This window comes from Oreochromis niloticus, linkage group LG4 (assembly GCF_001858045.2).
Source record: "Oreochromis niloticus isolate F11D_XX linkage group LG4, O_niloticus_UMD_NMBU, whole genome shotgun sequence".
In the NCBI taxonomy this organism is placed as follows: Eukaryota; Metazoa; Chordata; class Actinopteri; order Cichliformes; family Cichlidae; genus Oreochromis; species Oreochromis niloticus.
In genome coordinates, this window is record NC_031969.2 from 27,332,351 (window position 1) to 27,353,099 (window position 20,749).

General features: G+C 38.7%; 1 protein-coding gene across 2 annotated transcripts in view; it reads left to right on the plus strand.

The window, feature by feature from the left end:
- The first annotated feature begins 4,968 nt into the window (after positions 1–4,968).
- The window catches only part of gjc1 (gap junction protein gamma 1), a 44,519-nt gene continuing 28,738 nt past the window's right edge, over positions 4,969–20,749 (plus strand). For both annotated transcript variants that reach the window (XM_019357696.2, XM_005468886.4), the window contains exon 1: positions 4,969–5,727. The gene's annotated coding sequence lies outside the window, so the exon portion shown is untranslated. The remainder of the gene's footprint in view (positions 5,728–20,749) is intronic.

Consider the following 20,749-nt stretch of genomic DNA (forward strand, 5'->3'; position numbering starts at 1 on the left):
GCTGAGATGTCTGGTTCTTTCTAGTGCTGCAAACTTTTAACATAATTTTACATTTCAAAGTCGACGTATGGGCGTATTGGTTTGAAACACCTGGATGGGAATCTTCAGTGTTTGTGTTTGTGGGTGAAAATGTTGCTTAGTTGGACTTTTTGCTGATGGCTTGAGTGAGTGGTGCGTGTCTGTCTGGAACACAGTGTGGGCAGTGACTGATAGGTTGTGGGATGATTTGAGGCAGCCAGGCAGGAAGCAAAGGTTAGAGTCACATGACCAAATGAAAGGGGGAGCAAAGGAATGATGGAGCATATCAAAGGAGACAGATGTCATTGGATTAAATGTTTGGTCTTCCTTCATCTTGAGTGTGTTCTGTAAACTTAAAAGGTCTGAAAGTGACACAAGCCAACAAATGACCTCTTCCTATGGATATAGTTTCAATGGTGTGTAGAGAATGTGGAGTGGCTCAGGTAATTTCAGGTAGGGTTACCCAAATTGGTGTCAGGCTAATCAGCAGTACATTTACAGTAAAATAAAATTGGCTGGCTGCATAACTTTGCTGTAGCTGGGAAGTTGTGTGAATTTAAATTTAACAGGAAGGAGCTAAGAATGTAAATTTGACAATGCTAGGATTTTTTTTTTTTAAAGCTGTCAATAACTTATATAGTACTGTTATATAAAATCCACTTTAATGATGTGATTGGGTTTTTAAGGATGCTTCATAAATCACAAATCCATATAGTTTCTAAAGACCTTGGTTATGAGTTTTTAATTGCCCAGGTATATTAAGAGCTCATCTATAGGCAGGATAAAATTTGGCAAACAATACAAACTGCCTTCTCAACTGATGGGATCACCAGGAGTCAGTTAATGTAACTTAGAGTATAGCATTACTTAAATGCAGGTTTGATATTTTCTTTAGGTTTTTGTATGGGAAATGTTTTCAGAGTTCCAAAAGGTTGATGGTGCAGTATCCCAAATAACTCCTTCTGAAAAATCCAATAAAAGCATGAAGAACTGCTTGCAACTCAGCATTTAGGAGACCGTGTTTTTGAGCAGTTTAAAGTTACACAATGAGTGATCCTCCAGCCAAATCGGCAGCAGAGAAGTGGATAATGCTGCAGGAGCAGTTTGAGAGGCACCATCTGCTGTGAAACTTGATTTCAAACTGACCACAGCCATTGCTCTTGGTGGAAGATGAAACTTTCAAGCCTGTAGGGTGTAAGCATTTGAACATAAAACCTATATACTGAGTACATTATCACTCTAAAGAGCAGCTTTTAACTTCACTTCAGGACACATTGGTTTGCGCGTCTTGTCACACCTTCGGAGCACAGCGGTGTCTGAACAGCTCGGTCCTTCATCACTCACCACTGACAATCCCTCAAACGGTACCGGAGGTGATGGAGACTGGGAAGGTTAGCCCTGGAATAGGAAGAGTTGAAAATGGCGAGCTACTTTTGACATTTGGACTGAATGTCAATCCTGTTCAGGGTGACAAGTGATTTTTATGTATTTATTTATTTTTGGCAAATGTGGGTGGATAGCAGGGGTAAGGGTAGGGGTGGGGTGGGGGTTTCTCTGCCCTTTACAAATGCTTCAGGGAAGGAGAATTGAAAGGAATTGGATATTTGTGAACAAGAACTCACTAATATGAGCAGCGAAGCTTCCTTTCTCATCGACGTATTTAGATGCAGGTTCTGTCAGAGGTTTACATCCAGTTACCTCTGTTCTATAAGAATATGATCAACTCTGTGCATTTGTTAAGTAAGCGTGCACTCAGACACGGTCCCATCACTCCTCCCTTATGCGCTGGCGTGAGATCGTGCCTGGCCCCGGGCGCAGAGACGGATGGCAGCAGTTCTTGCCGGTCTGAACACAAGGCCCCGGAGCAGTCATTACAATCTGTGGTCCCTGTGCTAAATATAGACAGGAGCAAGGTTCTGCCGTGTTATAGGGCCAACTAGGGGCACTCTCCTCCTCCTCAGTCAGGCCTTTTCCTTTGCATCTTCATCTGATTTCAACATCTCATCAGTCACCTTATCCCACAGTGTGTCCGTCCTCTGCTCTTACTTTTTTATTCGTGCTGTCCTTTCTCACTGCAACTACACACCTCTCAGGCTCTGCCATGTGTCTATGACTCAATCACACTTGTCTCTTCCTGCTAACATCATGAGCGAATCTCTCCCTCTGGAATATCCGGCACAACGTGGACAGCTATAGGCACCGAGAGTCCAGGCAGACGGTTTCATAATAAGAATCTGTTTATAGCGAAGACGTAGCCACAATTATCTACTCGCTGAAGGAAGATGATGAAGGTTGAGTCAGCCTCCAAACAATGTCATGACTACAGCAACTACAAAGAAGCCAAAAAAGAAAAAAAAAACTCATACAAAGTGAAGCAAAACAAACAAGTGCAGCTAGGACATAGAACAAAACAGCCACAGTGGGTAGTAGTCTTGTACTTTCACACTGGATGTCTCGCTCCTATGTTGAGGCCTTTCATACATGTCTGCACCAGGGGCCTGCTTTCTCATAAGCAATAAAGGCCGTTGATCTGGACGATGTTTCCAAACCTCCCAGAATATATCCTATTGCTTCTCTTTTCATATCTACCTTCCAGCAGATCCATGAAAATCTGAGGTTGGGGATTTGATCTGGCACACAAAGAAACACATGACTGTGTGACTCCTGCACCCGCGGGCACCCAAAGAACCAACAGTACTGATTCATTTCCTATCAGGGGATCCAGAGGTTAGTTCATGCCAGAGTGTAGCTCACATACTCATTGAGGCTGCACATGCATGGGTGCCTGCAGAATCAGAGGGAGGGTGGATGGACTCGTGAGCCACCCCGCCTTTAGAACAATCAAGCTGCAACCTCAAAGCAGCTAGCTGTCTCAATTTGCCAAATGAACCATATGTGTTCCCATGCTTGAGGCCTTCTAAACAAGTAGATTGAGACCAGACGTGGGCCCTCACACAGTGGTGCCACTGAGCTGGTATTGAATGGTAGAACACCTTGAAATGATCCATATCATTTCATTAATTACTCTGTAAGCCCCTGAAGAACCCTGATCCCTTCAGTCACTTCCTTGGATATCATTTGCAGCCAAATGATTATTATTTGTTTTTTGTCAATGGTTAAATTAATTAACCTATTTTTTTCCCATATAAAAAGCCAAGTATGTCAAATTGACACTTTATTTGTGCTTTATGGACTTGGACCACAAATGAAACTACACCAGACTAGACCAAGACTAATCTTGCTAAATGAAGACTTTTTTTAAACTTTGCATTTCTTTATTTATTTTATCATAACTTAATGGGTTTTTGTTTTTTTTGTATTTCTCCAGTTTGCTTTTATGGGAAGAGAAGTCTCCCCCATTTGCTCTGTAATGTTTTGCTGAAAGATCTAAGATTCACATCTACACTCACCGGCCACTTCATTAGTAACGCCTTGCTACTACTTGCTCTGTTGGACCCTCCTTTGCCTTCAGAACCACCTTTATTCTTTGTAGTATAGATTCACCGAGGTGCTGGAAACATCTAGAGATTCTGGTTCATTTTGACATCATAGCATCACAGTTCTGCTTTAGGTTTGTTGATTGCACATCCATGATGGGAATCCTCCTTTCCGTCACATCCCAAAAGTAGCTTATTTGGATTGATATCTGGCGACTGTGGAGGACATTTGAGTACAGTGAACTCATTTTCATGTTCAAGAAACCAGACTAAGATGATTTTAGCATTGTGACATGACCACCATGATTTACATGGTGGTCATAAAGTAGTGGTCATGGGAGATCCATGCTTTCATGTTGTTTAGTGTAAATTCTGATCCTATTTAAATGTTGCAGCAGAAACCGAAACTTAGACCTGGCAACATTTTGCAGTTTTCTGTTGTCCAGGTCTTGTGAGCTCAGCTGCTGTAGCCCACTGGCTTCAAGGTTCAGTGTGCTGTACATTTGGAGATGCTCTGCATTCTCTGTAAATCCTCGAGATGGTTGTTTGGGAAAATCCCAGCAGAACTGCAGTTTCTGAAATACTCAGACCAGACCTGACTGACACCAACAACCATGCCATGTTCAAAGTAACTTATATCATATTGTCTCCCCATTCTGATGCTCAGTTTGAACTTCAGCATGTCTTGTTGACCATGCCTGGTTGCTTCCATGTGATTGGCTGATAGATTAGATTTGCATTGATGAGCAGAAAACATGTGTACCTAATGAAGTGTTATTTTTACTGCACTATGACAGGCTCGCAGAACAAAAACAAGTATAATTACTATAAGTCATTAATGGAGCAAATTTAATTGTGAGGACTATTAGGTAATGTTGTTTGTGAAAAATGGATAGAATTTTCGCCAAATCCCATATTTTCCCAAAGCACGGTCAAAATACATATTTTTTTGTACCCTTTATTTAAATTTAATAGGTAATAAAAATATATTTCCAAAACCGAATCTGTAAATCTTCCACCCCAATGTCCCACCAAAAATAAAATAATACCTTTGAACCTGGGTTTATCTAATATTGCTCATATAAGTGTTCCAGACTGACACACATTTTATTAATAATGCCCCACTGCCATACTAAGGAAATACACTTGCAGTAGAATACACTCCCCCCCCCAAAAATATCTGAGAAACCACCAGCGTCTTCCGTTAATTGTGGATAAGCAGATTAAGAACATAAAATCATAGCAATACTAATTTGACAAAATAAATTAATATTACCTCTGACTTTGCCAGTGCTTTTTTAAATTAAAATATATTAAATGTAGTATTGAAATAATACCATAGCAGATAATTATCCTATTGATTATTCCATTATAAAACAGTAGAAACACGCCGAGCCTCTAACAGTGACATCTGAACGGCTGCACCACAAACAAAAACTACAAGTACAAACTGCCCCTTCCTTAGACAGATGTTTATGGACCCGAGATGTGTGACCTGTCGGGTACGCGCACTACCAAAGACACGTACGCGCAACATCGCTGCTCCCCTTCTGCAAAGATGGGTCTCCAAGCTTACAGTCAGAGACTCCAGCTGTCACTCATCGATATCGGCGTTCAGCTAATGTCAGACTGCATGTGGAAAACGGCGAAGGCTCCGTTCCCGATAAATACGAGACAAGGACACCGCTGGATGGAGGTGGACCTCCAGTGATCAACAGATCAGCAACTCCTCTGTTCACTCCCCCTGCGAGGAACAAGACGAGGGACCCGAAAGACAACGCTGGAGCCAAATGGCACATGTGAGCCGCTGACGTATTTATTAGCAAATTCTCGAGCCGGTCATAGAGATATGGACAAACTAGCGCTGAAGATTTGGTTTTAAAAAGCCGATACAGCTGTTATCGGAGCTGGTGTGGGTTCGGTTCTTGTCAAGATGACCAGACTATTGTTTAGCATCGCTGTAATGGAATGGGCCCGCAGGAATTTTGGCACCGGTTTTACGCAACAGACCACATAGTTGAATCGACGTAGCTCGACCGAAGACAGAATAGCGTGGCTGGCATGGACAAAGACTGCTTACACATCTCGTAGTGATGCTCTGAGACAAAATTGAGACACGATAGTGAAACATCCTGCTGGTTCCTCCCGAGAAGTGGAGCTGATAATCAACGGCGGGATTCAAGTTTGGACCTCACCAAGTCCAAAACGACCTTCCCCTCCCAAAAAAAGGATCATCTTATATCTTAAAGCATCCTCACAGACTCGCATAGCGGTAAGAATACGCCTGTTAATTGCTGTAATAGTGTTACAGTGTCCCTCCTTTGTTCCTAATGGGGCTAATTTAACCCAGCGGGCGCCCTGCTACGGTTGCTTGGGGGGGGGTCATAGACGCACCATTTGGCACCATAACGCACAGAAGACGGTTTCAGCTTTGCGTTTCATTTCTGTTGAAATTTGCACCGAATCTCCTCTGTTGTTTGGCATGTGTAACAGAGTGGTCAAGGCCAAGCTGTGAGCAACAAGAAATCAACTTCTTTGTACAAGTGTGCTTTGGGGAAGGAGCTGCAAAGGACACGTCTAATTAATATAAGCTGTCAATTCAGAGCCACATATCCGCGCAACAGAAAACAAATATAGGTTGAAAATCCACGCTGTGTATGTTTTGAGAATCAAAACCAAAACCATTTATTCTCAAATCATATCAACATTTAGATGATATAGACGCCGGTGCAGGGATTCTCCTCAGGGTTTCGTTAAATCCTGCAGGAGCTGTTGAGATTAGTTGAATCGCATGCAGATTCTATAATGACTTTATTGGTAAAATCTTTGTTTTGTATTATTAATGAATTGATTTCACAAGTGCTGGACGTCTTTATATATGTACATATATATACATATATATACACATACACATATGTATTGCTTTTAGGGGGGGTTGCAGTGATTTCAATTTATGAATAGAGTTTTGGCAAAACTGGAATTGTTTAAATTAGACAAAAAATGTTATCTGCAAAATAAAAAAAAATTTTTTTTATCTGCAAAATAAAAAAATATATTTTTTAATATAAAAAAATCTAATCTAATCTGAATATAAAGACTCCAAATTTTGCCATTTTTAAAAAAAAGCGCTCCCCAGGTTTTATCCCTTTGCAAGTGTCTTTCTCCTTGGTGCTCCATACCTACATATATTCGCTGATTCAGGGATTATTTCATAATTCCAGAAGTCAATATATCAAAAGAAACATTCCCACCACTTAAAGCTGAGAAGCAGCCAGCACCCAGCATTATTCACCATGATGAGAAACCCTTTCATTGTGCTGGACGTCTTTGAATTACGCCACATTGGTTTCTCTGTCGAGCATTTGTCAATGCCATACGAGCAGTGGCTCACATATGAGCCTCCATAATGAGTTTCTCCCCCTGTGCTTCAAAAAATCCTCGCTATATGTGCAGCTATTGTGATGGATTTGGGATATTGCCAGCTGAAAGAGCTTAGGGCTAGTGAGTGATGCTTACTTTGCACATAACATATGGATGCTATGTATTTATTTTGAGTTTATTCCTTGGTAGGATTCCAAGAGCAGCCTATCAACCTCCATTTGCCCTCCATTCTTTGTTCTATATTTCCATCAAGTAAATGCAGTTTTGGCATTTCACAGCCTTGCATACTATAGATTTAATTAACATTTTCTGCATGTGAAACTACTCTGCGAGGCAGTCCATCTCTGCTGTCGGATTCTCCTCCCACCTTTTTACCCTTGTACCCCACTGGAGACCATTATTTAACTCTCACTGTGCATTGGGGGTGGAACCTACGCCAGTATGGGAGGAAGGGAAGGGAAGTCCACCCCTGTGCACTCCAGCACTGAGAGAAAGATGAGGAGCACATTCTCTTTGGCAGCAAGAAAATGCCCCATCAGTTAGTATCATGATGAATGTGTTACTGTCCTCTCTTTATATTAAATACAATGCTTTTTTGCATTGTTTCACCGCTGGGGACACTAAAGAAACTCATGACCTGGCAGATATAAGTGATAAATTGTGCATGGATGTTTATGAAATGACCAGAAGATGTCCCAGAAAAGTTGGAGAAATGTTACATAGCCTATTAGGTGTCTGGTAAGTTGATTTATCCAATCAATCAAAGAAAAAAAAAGAAAGAAAAAAGAAAAAGAAAAAAATGAAGTAAGAAAGAAAAAAAAGTGCTGAGCTTTTACAGTAATCCCACAAAAAATGTAACAGTATGTCAAGTCCAGAAACAAAGAAAAAGAAAAAGAAAAAGACCAAGCAGGCGATCCGCTCTGCTGAAAATGCATGTGATGATTTCCAAATCGCAAGATCAAAGCTTGAAATTTAGAGTGTACACTGCAGAATGTGACATGCCTGAAATGAAAGAAATGCACTAGTTGTTGAGGACGTGTTAAGCTTAAGCTTTGGTTATATATGCATTAAAATATATATATTTGAATGTATCTGCACGAATATGTACTTAAGAGATAAAAAGAGTAATGTAATCAATATGTAAGCAGCATTTTACCTTTGTAGCTGGTGGACGTGGGGCTATATTCCTAAATACTTTAAAGCCTCACATTTTAAAAGCTCCATGTGTAAAAAATGAAAAAGTTAATACATGTTATTAGTCTAGCTGTTTCAGTCGATTGAGTCGATTCCTGTTGCTTGGCTCAGGACCAAGCCATAGGATACGCTGTATTAAATGTTCATGTATAGATTTCATTACGGCTTACCATGAATGTTCAGTACTGCAGTATAATGTAGAATGCATTAGCATTGTCTTCTTTCAATTTACAGTTGCAATCTAGTATGATGCTCCTTAATTAAAATGAAGATGCATTCAAGTTTCTTGAGCCTTTGTAAGACTTTTGAAGAACACAATATTTTGCATAGTTCGTGGGTCAAAGTATAAGCACAGCTCAATAGTGCAGAAGTCAAAAATTCCAGTTTTTTCGGATTCAAAATAAAATCTTTGATGCCAATATTACTACACAAGAGTGGAAATGTAAGGAAAGTTTCTAGATGTCAATTGGTTGTTTGAATCATAAAGAAGTGAAATATGTTTACTTCCGAATAGTCTACATACAATGATCTTATGTTCAGTGCCATCAGTTAATTGTAATCGTATGATTCATTATCTGTTTTGTAAATTTTCTATGAAACAGGTTAAAAATGTGCAAAACATGTTTCCTTGTATTAAATTATTTTGCATTAGTTTGATGCTCCTGCCCATTTTAGGTTTGACACCACAATATTACATACTACAGTATTACAGTGTATTATTTTTAGGCACCCAAGATAACAGCAACAATGAAGCCCTGCAACTCTTCAAATGTAAATAATAGCAGTAAAGAATCATTCATACAAAGTAGTTTTAAAACCATGAAATTCCTCTTTTAGTTTCCACCATTGAAAACTGCCTTAATCTCTAGAATATATTATGTGTATCAAATTATCTACCTTTGTGCTTTTATTTGAACGTTATTTTATGATAATCACTTGCAACTAAATCAGCCGTCTGCAATTACCATAATTGTCAGCTGAAATATCTGCGGGATGTGTTTAAGTCAATTACATGCTTTATGGGCAGCTATCTTGAATAAATGAAGTAATTCACTTCCTGCATTTCCCAGTTCTTTCCTTCAGAATGTGTGATGTGGAGCCAGTACAGTAAGAGCTACATTTTATGCTTTCAGCCACTACTTCAAAAAAACCTATCCCTGCTTGCATATTAGAAGCAGGTGTTGTGCAGCACAAAACCGTCAGTCGTCAAAACATGCAATGTTACTGGAACCTCAAAGAAAGAATGTTTGAGTGACGGAGGAGTGCAGTGTTGTAGATAAAGTGGGAAATATGTAGAGATGATGGGAGATCCTTCGCCACTGCAGCGTCTCCTAACTGGCTTTGCCCAACATGAAACATCAAGGTATTATGTCTATATCTTGTTTAGCAGACGTGAGCACACAGGCAGGCTTAATCCTCAGAGTGCAGCACACTGAGGGAAAAGTGTCTTTATGCCTGCCAACTAGTCTGGATTCCCTCTGCTTGACACTGTGTACTCTGCTTTGCAATTTCTGGTTGCCAGTTCCTGTAAACGACTTTAAAGTAAGAGCAGAAGGAAGGTGGCTTGCTCTCTTTGTAATTACCGAGCGTTTAGAATTGTAAGAGGTCACCAAATGCAAATGATAGATAGAGCAGAATGTGCGTTGTGCTGCATTGCTTCCATATTTGCTCTATAAATGCACATTTGTACGTTGTTTATAATTTGGCTCTCTTTGGAAGTACAGTTGGGATCTAATTTACGGATTTGCATGATGTGGTGGAAATGTTTCTGCAATGAGCAAATGATTCTGGAAGAATAGTTTCATTTAGAAGATTGAGTGAAAATATTGAAATTTGTTCCACAACACTGATATAAAACTAACTGGTAACTAACTGCATCTGGTGTCTTAAGATAACTTTGAAGATTTTAACATGTTTTGCAAATACTTTTCGTTAAATTAAACTAAACAGATTTTGACCTTCACGTGCTTCCCAAATTAACTAAGTTCAGTGGTGAGATTATTGTAGTTTGATGTGTGCATGTGAGTGCAGTTGAGCATGCTCTGTGTCCAGTGCGCCTGATATTTAAGGGGAGACCTTAAATATTGGGCAACAAAGAGTAGGGGAGGGTTGTGCGTGCTCTCTGTGACTCAGGATGACTCCTCTGGAAAATGAGCCCTGGAGTCGGCCCTGACCCCTCGCAGTTGTGTCGGTGCACGTGTCGCCGTGATGCCACAGCAGATCTCCGAATCTTTAGCTAAAAACAGGCGAAGGGTAGTGTCTGATTTTGTCTAACAAAGAGAATCCTGAACACCGGGATTTTTATGTCATCCTAGTTGTATTGCTGCAGCATGTTGTAGTCGTGCAATACACGTGTCCAGATCGCAAAGTCCCTGCAATGCAGTAGTGCTGTGTACTTTGATTTAAAACTGCAGTGTTGCATTTCACAGATATAATTCTATGAGACTATTCCCTGTAGAGTTTGATTAATATGTTGATTAGTAAACAGGAAATTAAGTAGCAACAATTTTCATAAGTGGGCATTAATTTTAACTGTAGAATAACAAACTTAATTTATAATGCAATTTCCCAATAAAGCTGCAAAGTGCTTCACAGAAAGAAAATAAACGCTTACAAAAACGACAAAGAAGAGCAAAAAAATAATATTAAAATATATATGCCATAAATCAAACATCTATAAAGCCCTCTTAATAAAAGGACTTTTAAAGTAGAATCTTTCAGGGAGATAAAGTTGCCATTCTGCTCTTAATTGGCAGATTGAAAACCAGCAGAATACTTTTAAAGATTAAGATAAATGTCCAGGTGGATAAGAGGTTAGTAGGTCTATGATATATTGGGGAGCAAGGCCATTCAATATTTAATGATTCTTTTATGAGTAGAATTTTATGAAGCAAAAAGCCACTTCCGGGATCTCCATTGTGAGGACTTTTGACTTTTTCCCATTAAAATATAACTTCCATTTTTGGAGTGGAATAACTAATGGAATAACTAATAATTAGTCACAGCACTAACTAAGTATGTCAGCAGCGTTAGCTTGTTGGATTTTATAATTTTTCTGCCATTCAATATGATGTAAAAATGCTAGAAGGAAGTAAATTTATTCAGCTTTAATTGAAATAAATGGCACAGTTACATCCTTAATTACTAGCACCCAAAGCAATGTCTCATTCTGGAATGACATATTCAAAACAGACCACAGGTAAAATCATTTATACTGATATGAAACAGAGAAAACTAGTAAATGCCTCCTTGCAGAAGGCACAATAGGGGACATTTATAGTAAGAGAAGAAGATATAGACAGACAGAGAGAACCCCTGTGAGTGTGGATGAAATTGGATGTCACTTTCACCTAGCCAGCACTCATGAAGACATACGGGCAGTCCAGCAAATGAAAACAGTCGTGAAGGACCTTCCCACTGGGAATGTCACTATGACATACTGGGATCAGCTCAGACATACATACCATGAGCCTGGAAACATACATGCAGATGTACCGAGCCCTGCATGTACAGAGATGTTTACGCTTCAGTCATTGTTGCACATGCATATTCAAACTGATATGTCATGCTCACGAATCTGTGTATGCTGACACATTTACATATGAGCATAGCTGTCATAGCCCAGGCTGTGATTCGGGGTGACAGGTCTTATGCCACTTCCCTCGGGTCACCAGGGGCGGAGTCACAACGTGACAGGGATGGGGGCAGAGAGATGTCTTTCATTCACTGTCACTCACCAATGACACAACCTTTCCTGTGGTTTACTCACATTCCTGGGTTCAGCAGTGATGAGGTAACATTTGAGCTTCTGCACTGTGTGCTCATGTGACTCATACCTGTTGTTTTGGTTTTGTCTGTGGTTGCTCATCTTAATATCCTCTTGTTGGTAAACTTGTATTAATGTAAAGTGTCAGTTTGACAATTATGCACCAGTCATCAGAAGTTCTTTAGTATTTGAATTATATATATGTGAAGGCATCTTTAATATATCTGATCAAACTCTCTTGGGTTTCTTTGCTTCCGATTATTAGAAATCTAACAATTACTGTGCCTGTGTATATTCTTAGTTGATTAATTTCTATTTTTCTTTCAAAATTCTGGAAAATACCCATTATAATATTTTAAAGCCTGAGGGAATGTACCCAAAACAAAGAATTTGAATTAATCATCATATGTGTAAATATACTTGGAAAAAATACTAAAAACTTGAAATTCTTCTTCGTCTTCTTTGAAAAAAGACTGAAATAAGTTTTTTGCAATTACCATAGAAAAATGTCACATTGAGTGTATTTAAAAACATGTTTTAATTTGATAGAATGCAGTTCAATTTTAAGGAAGGATTCCTTTATGAGAATGGAAAGCTGGTAATGTTTTATCTTAAATTTTGTTTCAAAGATCGCCATGGTTCCCCCTAAGAGTAGTCAGTAAAGAGTGCAGGAAATATTGTGGCCTGGGGGACCTCTGACGTCACATTACTCTCCTGTCTCTTCTTTTTAACCTTTTTATTCCTCATTTGAAATATCATTGTCTTGTGTGTAATATTTTTAAGGATAGATATCATCCATGATAAGAAGAAATGAACATTAAATTCAAATAAACCTAAAATAATGTTATTTTGAAAAATGGATTAAATACACTTTAATCCATTAATTAAAGTAAGTGGGATCAATATTGGAAGAGTAAATGAAAACAAATTTCTTTGGGTAATGACAGATGAGAGACTTAGTTGAAAAGCATATATTAAATACATCGATTTTGAAGATTAAAAAAGCACTGTAATAACAAAAGGACATTACATCTACTTTTTCTTCTTCTTAAAAAAAGCAGTTTGGATTATTTACAATGAGGGTTGTTGGGATTATACAAATTGACTAGTTTTACAGCTTGAGACATTTAAATATGCAGATCTGGTGAAATTCCAAACAACATAAATTTTGTTCAGAGGAAAAAATAATCAACTACAGGGAAACATTCAAGGCGTGCTTTCTACAAGAATAAGCATCTCATATGTAAATGTGTATAAGGATAGGATTAAAATGAATGTAGATAATTACAGGTAATGTAAAGGCTAAATTTAATGACTGTTGACGTGACTTTTCTTCAGTACAATTCTTTTCTTTGGATGATGAGAAGAGACATATAAATCTACATGTTCTCAAACTATTGGGATCATTTTCTATTCTTTAATTCACTTAAATAAGCAGGATTGTTCAAAGTCAGAGCTTCCTTTATGCACTCATCACGTAACCATGAGCATTTGATCATGAAGCTCTTCACATGTGTTCTGAGCCAAATTGTACAAGTCTTTAACATGTTGGAGTTTTATTACTGTGAATTTCTGAGTACAAAATTAGGTTCTTTATATGATAGATGGCGTTTATACTGTTTCCTCTGCATGAAGTGATCTCATTTTTTTCCAAGGCCAACGTGAAAAACAGTCATTGATATAATAAACTATCATTGCACTCAGATGAACCTTAAATGCTCCCTCAGTGAATGAGTTTTTGCTATATCTAAAAATAGCTGTGTACTATTTCAGTGTATAACTCATCTTCTTCACGTGCTTTGTTAAACTAAAATCTAAAAATCACACCAATGCATTTAACATCCTCTATAATATAAATAATATAAAATTATTTTGTGTACAATAGACAGTTTCCCATTCAATGAAAAATGGGAAAAAATACCACAATGACTAAAATCATGTTTGTTTAATTAAATTTGGCAGAGCTGCATTTGAGATTTCTTCGAATGGGTTCAATGACATCATTGTCATCAACTCTAATACATCAGCTCTAATCTACAGATTTGAATAAGTTCAAATTTATTTCATTTTTCAGATGTCACTCTGACCTTGTGATGGAATTGCGACCTCACAATTTTACAGCTGGATCTGACTAAATCTGGATGTGTTTCAGTTCAAAAGAACTGCCCACAGGCCCAGAGACCGGTTGACAAAAACGGTGTATTTCAAACAGTTGCGAGTGGTTGCTTGCAGTAACTAAAAATTGATTGCTAAAGCTCCGTTCACACAGGTAAGTGATTCCCTGGTCACAAGGAAAAAGTGCTTATTCCACGAACAGTCGGCAAGTGGCTGCTGTACTGTTTATTGCTGGCAGTCACCAGTTTGAAATTCATATAAAGAGAAATATATCTTACTGCATCCAAAATGTGCTTTGGTTGCCAGAATACAACCGCAAACTCCCATATTGTGGAAGGTTCTGACTTTTCTGCAAACAGTTTCAAACTGCTGAAACTTAAAGAAGTGCAATGCAAAAAAGAAACTGAGAATGTTGACCTTCAAAATAAAAGTTGCATCTTACCCCTGAAAGCAACATAATTCAAAAGAGACAGCTATTCCTTTAAAGGGAAACATTCCAGTTTATATTTAACATTGAAATTGTTTCACTAAAGCTGAAAAATAGGTGAGGCACCTATTATCTGTGTTATTTGGGATAATTTGGGAAATTCTAAAAAAAGCCAACTAATTTTTGACCCAAATATAGTGACTGGTATCAGATTTTGGAACACCATAGCAATCAAAATCAAAGTTTTCAGAGCAAATGCACATACGGTTACACTGAAAGCCTGTTTTTCAGCCATGTGATCACATATTCCTGTTAAACATTATCAGCACAGGTGCAGTGAAGGAGGGCACACGTATTTTTAATGAAACACACAGAGTTAACTTTATTATCTGAGCAAACACATGCAAGTCATCAGCAGAATGCCACTACAACTGTGGAGAGCATATTAGGGGATCTGTGCCACAGAGCTGCACATGGCAGAAGGCATGCGCTGATGTGACCGTAAGCGCTCACGCCTGATTGGCTCAGCTGGGGCAGCCACGGCCGGGTGATGTCCCCCTCGCTCTCTGTCACAGGCGGAGCTAAACAGAGCAGCCAGGTTCACAGACCGCGGCCGAAACCCTGTCACCGCCTTGCCTGGCAGACTCTGCCACACTCTGAGACGCACACACACACACACAGAAACGGGCTAAATGAGATGAAAGCTAGATGCAGGGCAGACTGCATGAGTGTGATATGTAAGACGTTTTTTTTATTTTTTTGTTGCCTGCATGCGTAGTCTTAATGATTCATCCACAATAACCCTGTGAACATATTACTTCAATTTCATCCCACGCCTTCTTTTCACAATACCCCTGAAGGTCACCACCTCCATTACTGGGTCACAGAGCTCATAATCATTAGCTGCTGATAGACTCACTGAGGTGTCACCAATCATCATTCATGAAATGCCTTTATTGATGCATTCTTACGTTATAAAAACCTCCAGCTCAGTCTTTTTCTTTAACGTGTTTCAAACATAAACCAGAATAGTGTCCCTTTGATTTACTTTTAAAGGAATTTTGTTCAATTCAACAACTGCAGGGGGTTACACTAATAAAAAGATAGAAAGAGACAAGCTAACACTAGGTTATTTTTAGCCGCTGTTCCATATACAACATGTTCCTCCTGACACAAAGATGCTCTGGGGTCATGTTCAGTGTTTATACAGCCTCCAATGGAGATGTCATACCTAAGACTAACTGGATTATTGGTTAAAACTCAGACAGAGGACAGTAGGTTTTGAAGGTATGCTGCAACCTGACTCCTGGCTTCCTCTAATATCGGTGAATATAAAAAAACGGTGTTTTCTGGTAATGTTTTACAGACCACGTGGATCGGAGAAGTAATGATAGAAAGTTTCTGTCCTATCTTCTGTCCCATTTCATTAACCAGGTAAATCATGAGAAACTCTTCTAAATTTTTTGAGTATGTTTTATTGCTAGACTGTGATCGCACCACAGAACTTCTACTTACATTCAGATACTTTACAGTTGTGTGAGGAAAGCCCCACACACAACCTCTCAGCTTCTTCTTCTCTGCATCATTTTCGTGCACCAAAACACCGAGTCTTTTTTTCCTCCACTTTCTTGTTACATCACCCACACGTGACGTGTCTTCCAGGACATTCCTGTCCCGTCCTTTCCTCTCTGTGTCTTCTCCTGGAGTCATGTTTAAACAAAGTAACATTCATACATGAGTGGGTTTCTATGACTACGAGGCCCCAGGATTTTTTGAGCCATAGACCACCATGGCGCGATGGGTATAGGAAAAAGCCCAAAGGCGAGCACAGATGCTCTCGTGCTACTAGTGTTGCCTTGATAATAGCCTTATGGGCTAACATTTTGAGAGTCCACATCTAAAACGAAAGAAAAAAAAAGGAAAAAGCTGATTCACTTGACAGAAGTGCTTAAGGCCTAACTTTAAATAACTCATTGCAGTTTCTGTTTCCTCTTCTGTTTTTTTTTTTTTTTGTCCTTCTGTTGGACGTAGGACTGTCTTTAATTCTTATGAAGCCTTAAGACAGCCTGTTTAAATAAAGGGTAACTCAGATGAAGATCATGTTTGTTCGAAATGATCATGATTTAGTAATTGCATGCGCAGACGGCAGGGGAGAGCAACAACATCAGTTTCCTCGACTGGAACAGTGCAGTACTTTCTGGATTTTATCACAGCTCCTGTCTCCAGTTTGGTGTGGGAAAAGATGAGCAGTCTAGAACCACCTGTCTGCTTAAACCTCAGGTCAGACACAGAAGTAGTTCCCCTTAAGGTCTGAAAAAACATCATCCTTTATCTATGTACACATTCTTATTTGCGTTGTCTTTAGACTTGTAATCCCCATGGTTTCAGATTTGGCACACTCTGCATTACCACGATAGCAGCAGACAGCATAGTTTAAGACTGTTGCAGACAAAATAAGCCATTTCCACCCTGAAGGGGTCCCTGCACTGAAGCCAGTTTGTATCTGTTATTAAAGATACACATTGTGACCTTCTACAAATGGCATTTCTAGAGGGGTGCAGAGTGTGGCACGTTCAGTTAAGAGGCTGCTTAGTATTAATATGATTCAAGTAGATACAGCTTTGTTATGCTTTAATTATGTTGGATCAATTTTGATAGAAATACAGATGAGAATTTTTAGAAGTCGGGGAAGATTTGAGTTTTAATGAGTCATTTTTGTCAGATCAGTTTTCACTCTCTGATTAACAGTTTTCATGGAGTGGTTTTATTTTCCTTTAAGTAAGTCTGGCCTTGGCAACCTATTTTAATTCTTAGACTCTACCATAGCCTTACAAGAAGTACACATCAAAATAATCCTTCTTTATATTATTCGAGGCCTTAGCACAGCCCCTCAGTTCCTCTATCAGAAATGATGCATTTCCTCTCACTTCCTTTAAGCCTGCCTTATTTTTGATTGGATGCTTCCTGCAAACAAAATATTTGTATCTGGCGCTTCAGTGTTCACAGCCTGTTACTGTGTTATTGAGACGATTGCATCAGGACTATATGATTTTAGTGATAATATAACACCATTTAAAACAGAGATTACCCTAAGCTACTTGTGCAAATGCTGGTATTGCTATACAAAGCTTTGATGGTGTTTAAAGTAAGTTTCCATGACTGTAACAGTTTATATAAAAACAGGCAATAATAGGTCCCCTTTAAGTGACATTGGTGAGTTGGCATGACAGTTTTTTCCTATGTATCCTTTAATGAGAAGCAGCATGAACCAGATGTTGCATTAGCATTAACAATCATAATTAGCAGGTGGACATCTGAATGCACACAATCACACACACTCATATAAAGAGAAAGATCAGTGAATACACTGTGTTGTTACCGCCCATAATAAACAGTTATAAAAACTTAGAGAGTATTGTCTATGTATGAGTAGAAATCAAAACAACTTTCATTTGTAACCCTTCCTACGTTTTGCCCTCATCTTTACTTTATCGCTTATCATACCAGGAGCCGTTCATAGCACTAACAAGAAGAGACTTGATTCTGTTTACTTTATTATTGATGTAGATACAAACATTGGGCTGTGTGGTCTTCAGAGTGATGAAGGAGATTTCATTAGGCCTTTGGTGGTTGTATAAGCAGGGTGCCTAGACCGTGAGGTACCCTGAAGGATTTGCCTTAGGCAATAATGTATTTATGGAGTCAATATTTTTGGCTTAAAAAATATATTTTTCTTGAGCCAGTCCTTAATAAGACACTTCTTTTTATAGGTTTACATACACATATAACCTCAGAAGACCAATTTCTGAGGGTATTAAAAACTGTTGCTCTATTATTTTCTCTGTCCTTTTCCCTCTTTTTCTCTTGTTGGGTAATTGTTGTTCGATAGTATCCACACTGTTGCTGTGAATGCAGGCTTGTCTCCTTTCATTCCTGGTTTTTAGATCCAATATCAGTCAGAGCAAGATCAATTTTTTTGCACAACCAGGCCTGTCAGTTAACATGGCAAGCCCGGTTGCATCATTAAACTTGTATTGGAACAAGTGTAACTGCAGGCAAGAACATATTGCTGGAATAGGGCTCTTTTTGTTCCCCTTTCCTTTCAGTATGTTGCCTTCTCAGCTCTCCAATCCTCTTATCCCTTTTCAGTCTTTTCTCTTCTTCCCCCTTCTGCATCCATAAAGTGTTTTGTAGGAAATTTGATTGCCAAGTTCCGTTTACATTCACCCACCATCTGCTGAAATTGGCTGCAACTGTGAATCATTTCTTAATATTGGCAGCTTCGCACTGACTTGCCTCCTTATTTTTCCTCCATTTCATCTTTTCCCACTGTCTGGCATGCTTTGACCTATTAGTAGTAAGCAAAAAGAACTGTCCAATCCGTAACTCTCAATAAAAGACAGCTCACAGAAAGAACACTTGAACCACAAGTGGTTGGGCTGTAGAGATTAGAGTTTTTACTGGGAGTATATGCTGGGAGTTCACAAATGAAGTATGACACTGTCTGCTTTTGAAGTGGTGCAGTCAATATTTTTCCAGCCAGTGATTCAAAGAACTCACTGATATTCATATAGCATGTTTTTTTTTGTTTTTGTTTTTTTTTTACAACAAATCCATACTTAACTTTATGTCTTAAAGAGATATTTATGCTTAACATTTATATCACCTGTAGAGGATAGAGGATACAATTTATGCTACTCCATTACTCTGTCACATGTAATATTCCGTGAAAATACTATAAACCGCTGGGAAGTTCAATTTATGAAAAACATCACCTTTCAAACTCTTGATCTTATTTGTTTAAATTTTGTAACAAAGCTAAAGTTGTACAAACAAGTACAACCTCACAAGTAGAACTACTATAAGGTGCAGTTGAGTAGAAGTGGATAGTAGAATAAAAAATTTAACTAAAGTTAACTCAAGGAAAGTATAGAAAGCAATTACCAGAAGTACAGCCCTTCAGTAAATACTTTGGTATGCTTAAGTGCCACATCAGCATGCTAATATCCTTACACAATACTAATATGTGGCTGTTTAATGGCTTCTGTGTGCTATATGCCCACTATCTTAGATTACCTAACGTGCTAATGCTAAACAAACTAATCACAAAGTAGTGCCCTGTTATAAGCCTTTGGTTAAAGCCATGTAGTTAAAATTCTATGTACTGAGTGAAATTGTAATCTGTTGTATATGGATGCTGCTATTGCATGTCATTAATTTTATCCGCTCCCTCCTATAGATTGCTCTCCTCTTTTCAGCTTCTTTTTCCCCTTTATCCTCAACCCAAGGTCTCAACTGTTCACGGTCTCTTTGTTTTAAAAGAGATTTTCCTTCCCCACAGTCACAAAGTGCTCGCTCACACCTGATCGTTTTCTCTGTAGGTTCTTTGTCTTATATCATAAAGTGCATTGAAATGACTATTGTGAACTGGGACTGTATAAATAAAAATGAGTGTTACTTAATGTAACGCCATCATTAAGTCTTGAATGTGAAGGAATGTCTGACAAATTTAGAGCTCTCGATCCTGTAGAGATTGAGATGCTTCAGATTGGATCATAGTGGCTTATTAAAAACCGACCAAGAGGCCAACATTGCCATAGCTACACCTACACTAGTATCTTGGGAACAATTAAGGTCATTGCCACCCACCGTTACACATTTACCTCTTGGGTCTCACCTGTTAATTTGGTATTTACAGTGACCCGAGTGTCACTGTGTGGTGGCAATTTGTGAAGGATTTTTCAGTTTGAACTCTATTTCAACTCTGTCTCTGAGTGTTATCGTTTGATAAACCTTGGCCCTTCCTTTACTCCTCAAGGAAAATACAGTGACAGTGGAGTGATAGCGTCCATGGTGCAGGCAGATGAAAGTGAATGAAGGCTGATGAATGCTGTGACACTGACAGAGACTTGTTATCTAGATATTAAAGTGTAATAACTTGAAAAATCCGTGTCCTCTGCCAGTCAATTTCCCAGTGCTGGCCCGTTATACTTATGACTGATGTCTTCTGGATTTGTCAGATGAAACAGGAACAGGGTCAGAGTTTTGTGTTCAAATGTTTTGGCTGGCTGGTGCATCCTTGAGCAAGACACTTGACCTCTAACAGCTCCTAGCACAGGGTGAAGTATTGCCTCGAAGCAAACAAGTCACGAAGGGAGAAGATGCAGGGGGAAAGCAAGGGATCAGTATTTAGGGGTTACAAAAGTAATACTAAGATTTATTTTCAATTTTAATAATTAGAAAATTAAGATAAATTAAGGATTTCTGTTCAAAAGCTATTTTAAAACACTGAAGATGTTGGTAGTCATTCAGTCTTCTGGCTGCACACCACAGGTGGGCGAGATTATTGGTGTTAACTAAATAATTTATGCCAACAGAAGATTCAGTTGCAGATTATCAAGGGTTCGTGTC